This window comes from Dioscorea cayenensis, chromosome 14 (assembly GCF_009730915.1).
Source record: "Dioscorea cayenensis subsp. rotundata cultivar TDr96_F1 chromosome 14, TDr96_F1_v2_PseudoChromosome.rev07_lg8_w22 25.fasta, whole genome shotgun sequence".
Taxonomy (NCBI): Eukaryota; Viridiplantae; Streptophyta; class Magnoliopsida; order Dioscoreales; family Dioscoreaceae; genus Dioscorea; species Dioscorea cayenensis.
In genome coordinates this window covers 12,032,813-12,037,327 of record NC_052484.1, presented here as the reverse complement: position 1 = coordinate 12,037,327, position 4,515 = coordinate 12,032,813, and the positions used below count along the sequence as shown (strand labels likewise).

At 39.6% G+C, this 4,515-nt stretch overlaps 1 long non-coding RNA gene across 1 annotated transcript; it reads right to left on the bottom strand.

The window, feature by feature from the left end:
• Positions 1 to 1,120: 1,120 nt before the first annotated feature.
• On the bottom strand, positions 1,121 to 3,548 carry LOC120276451. The gene is made up of 3 exons (XR_005541247.1): positions 3,365 to 3,548; positions 2,664 to 3,046; positions 1,121 to 1,421 (listed from the first exon to the last, which is right to left on the bottom strand). It is a non-coding gene; the product is annotated as an uncharacterized LOC120276451 (long non-coding RNA).
• Between the last annotated feature and the right edge of the window lie 967 nt (positions 3,549 to 4,515).

Genomic DNA, 4,515 nt, shown 5'->3' with positions numbered 1-4,515 from the left:
CAAGAGAAGGCAGTGTTTGGACAAAGAATCCCCCTAGGATTGTCATTAAGTCCCAAACTTGGATGGTTAAAAGTGTATTGACGGCATTTAAGACCTAGAGATCTCATAAATAGGTTAACCCAAATTTCTCGGCGGTTAACCCCTAATCTCATATGAGTGTTAATCGGAATATCTTCCGGATTAACCCACCTACGATTGCAATGAGTTTAAGGAAATCTTTAATAGGAGTAAACCTACTATTCTTCGGCTTAAACCTAGTATTGGAGGGCTACCAACACCCAATCTCTCAGCGTGTCGGCATATGAGTGTTAATCGGAATCTCTTCCGGATTAACCCATCTACGATTGCAATGAGTTTAAGGAAATATTTAATAGGAGTAAACCTACTATTCTTCGGCTTAAACCTAGCACTGGAGGGCTACCAACACCCAATCTCTCGGCGTGTCGGCATAAGAAATCACTTTCAACCTTTCCTAGATCTAGTATATGTGAGTAGGTCACATCTACGTATACAACTCATAGTAGAATTACGGATCTCTCCATGCATGTAATTCTAGACATGAAAGCACGAAAGATTGAATCTCAAACAACCATCAAATTCAATGAAGAACAACATCCCAAGTTCATACACAAGTATACACCCTAGGGTTCATCCACATCCAAACACCAAAATAAGTTAATCCCTCATGATGGGGGGATACTTATACAACATACAAGGAAAAGAAAGAAAATAAAGAAGCAAGAAAACTCTCTCTACGATCTTGATCTCCTTGAATCGATGAAGCTTCAAATGGTGATGCAATGGTGGTCTAGATCTTCAATCCAACTCCTTATCCTTTGCTCCTCTCCCTCTTGGTGATGATGTGTGCTCGTTTCCCACAAGGCTCGTCGCCGGAATATGGCCGGAAGGCCTCAAGGAGGTATGGTGGCGGCGGCCTAAATGGCCAAGAAGAAGTCTCTCCAAAAAGTCCTCAAAGATCCCCTTATATGCGTCCACAATCACTCTCCAAAAATGGGCTCAATGAGGACCTCATTGGGGTGGTATACTGGCTCAATGACGACCTCATTGAGCCCCTCATTGACACAGTTTGGGGTAGGCAAACTCCACAAATGCTCTCAGAATAGTATCCATACTGGCTCAATGAGCACCTCATTGAGCCAGTATGCCTTCAAACAAACATCTTCTTTTACAGCTAGAGTGATCATCATGGGCTCCATACCATGCAGCATTGAGGTCGTATGCCATGATTCAATTCCTGAGTTGAAACTCTCCATGTGCTACAGTATTAGCTACAGTGATCTTGCTACAGTATTGATGCTAAAGTGCCACTACTACAGTAATCCATGGCATTCTCGTGCCCTGGTTTTCTTCTGTTTTTCGCCCAAATTATATCTTCGTGTTCTCCATGGCTTTCCCGTTCCCTGGAAAGCAAATAATACATGAATAAGTACAAAACGGGAATCAATTCTAATAAAAATACATGGTAGAGGTAACAAATACATATACTAAAATACGTACATTTAGACAATTATCAAATATTCCCACACCTAAGCATTTGCTTGTCCCCAAGCAAACACATCATGAAAAACAAAGATAATGATAGGTGGCTAAATGTATTACCTCTGCCTCAAATAAATACAAGACTCTACAAGCATTGGAAAATGATAAAAAGATAATGAGTTACAAACATTAAGCACAAAAGAAAGATCCTGTCTCACCTCTTATATGTCTGTGCCATGTGTGTGAACTTAGTATTTCATCTGCCCTGAATTGGTCCAGCCTACTGACTTCAATAAGTACAGCTCTAGATGCTAATCACTCCACATGCAAGAGTACTCAGTCTTAAAATGCTAAGTGCTACTCCAATGAACAAGTAAGATCCTTCCAAGTCTTGAACTCGAACTAACTCCCTTTTCTTTCTCAGAACCAACAGTAGGTAGCCAAAAAGATCACTAGGGTTTTTATTTTCATTTCATTCATTTTTTTTTCGAGTCTGACTAACATAGACTGCACCAAAAAATCTTTCTGGAGGGTGCACATGCTGGTCAGGCACAAGAGCCACCCAACTACTCGATTACAGCCTACATAGACGCATTCATGCTTCATTAGCAGAGGAATACTGACATAAACTCATTTTTCTCTTTTCATTCATTCTATCTTTTATTTTATTTATTATTATTTTTTTTATCATTTTCTTTTTCACATTCATCCTAGATCATGTCTTCAGACTACTCTACATGCCACAAAACTAGGGCTAGCTCAACAAGACTCAGAAGTTCTTAAGAGTTCATTGAATGAAGGAACTTAGTACTCTAAGACCAAATACTCGAAGATGTGTTAAGCATTCAAGAGATATAGAGTAGTCATGTTGGCTATTCCTAGGGCATCAACACAAGATTCAGTGCACAAGACAATACTAGAGGTGAAACAAGATTCAATAAAGCACACAAAGCATGTAACTCACATCATTCATTAAACCATGCTAGAAGAGCCTTACAAGAATGAATAAGCCATCATGGGTACACTAGCATGTAAATAATAACCCTAGTACATACAATACACCCATCCCCCAGCTAGTGTTGTACATTGTCCCCAATGTACAGTAATTATGAAAAAACATAATAAGATGTGCAATGAAAATAATGGAGGAGGGTGGAACGAACTTCCTCGGTTAAATCTTGTGCACATGGCGAGAGGTGACCCGAACAAAAGATGTTGTAAGCTTTTCATGTCGCGGGCTTCCATGGAATGAGGAGAGGCTCACCAAGCTCCCTTAATGCCCTGCATGGCATAAAAGGGCATCATCATTCCACAAAAAATTTATAAAGAGGAAATGGGGAGTAATCATGCAAAAACTAACACAAAAATTAGAAAGTAAAGTCTAAACAACAAAACAAAGTGTCCATGCTAGTCCTTGTCCTTAGAGTTAGGTTTCTCATCACAAAGTGATATTTTGTTCTATGGTCTTCATGCCCAAAAATGTGGTCACTCATGTGGTGTAAACATATTTCCATGGTTGTTGCCAATTTCTTCATCCTCATCATTCCTACAAACCATGAAAAACCCAATCAAGCATAGAGGAATCCAATATAATTCAAAATGTGGTGTAAGAGATGAAGAAACAATGAAAAACATGATGTATAGTATCCATACAGCCGTATGGGGGCCGTATGAGTACTGTTCACTTTGAAAGAACCTCCCCAAAAACATGAAAATCGAAAATTTTTTACATAAATTCAAGGGAGACATCATCCACAACAATCACACCACAAAAATAAAGCCAAATACTTGATAAAATCCATAAATAAGCTCCAATAATGCAAGAAGAATGAAGAAGATAAAACTAGGGCATCAAAGAGCTTACCGACAAAACCTTGAGAAAACTCGAGTTAAAACTTTGGTAAACAATTAGATCGAAGTCTCAAAGAGTTTAGGAGGTGATCTAGGAGAAGATATGAGAGTTTTTTGCCATTGAATGAGTGGAGAAAGAAGAGAGATAATCGGGTGAAGAAGGTGGAGAAAGAAGAGTGAGAAAATGTGGCCAAAAAGCTAAGACATAGCTCTTGCTACAGTGCATACGGCCTCAATGAGGACCTCATTGAGGCCGTATGGGCTAGTTAAAACATTCTGGATGGGGCAGACTGCCTCAATGAGGTCCTCATTGAGGCCGTATGCACCCAGGAAACATTTTTGACCCAAAATTTGCTTCTCCAAGTGAATAAGAAAGGTTTTAAAGGGATTTAGAACACCTCCACCATTGAAAGAAAGTTTAAAAACTCGATCTAATGCATGAAATAACATCAAAAACATGAGTTTCTCAAAAACATAAATGATTAAACTACAAGAAGGACGATGAGAAAAATGCACAAAGCATGTGAGCATGGACTTATTCACACAACAAAAACATAAATGAAACACAAATACACTTAACTAAAACACAATCTACACTTAACTAAAAATACGAAAAGAATCAAATGAAGAAAATAAAACATGGGTTGCCCCCCAAGAAGCGCTTGTTTAACGTCATTAGCTCGACGTACCTCTTTCTTACCTTAAGGAGGCTTGAAGAGGATGTGTTCATCCCGGTAACATGTAGCATAACTACTTCCATGAAAGAAAAGAATTACCTTCCGGGATGATGAGCTTGTGGAGACCAAGAGCATGGTACCTTTAGGCCTCCATGGGAAAAGTTTAGGCCGAGAGTTATGCAATTTAAACTTAGGCGGATCCTTAGATGGTTTTAGCATCCTCCCCGCTCCCATTCTATTCCCGGCTGAATTTCCTTGGAGCCTCCTCAAAATGCTTTTCGGCCTCCAAGGGAATAGGTATGGTTGAAAATTTTTCAAACTCGGCATCGGTGGGTCCTTGGGTGGTGTAAACCTCCTACCCACATTTCCTTCTTCAACCATTGCCATTCTTCCATTAATTACCCACAAAAATCGTTTGGGCCTCCAAGGAAAAAGTTTTGGTTGGGACGTATCCAACATTAGCATCGGTGGGTCATTAGATGGCTTC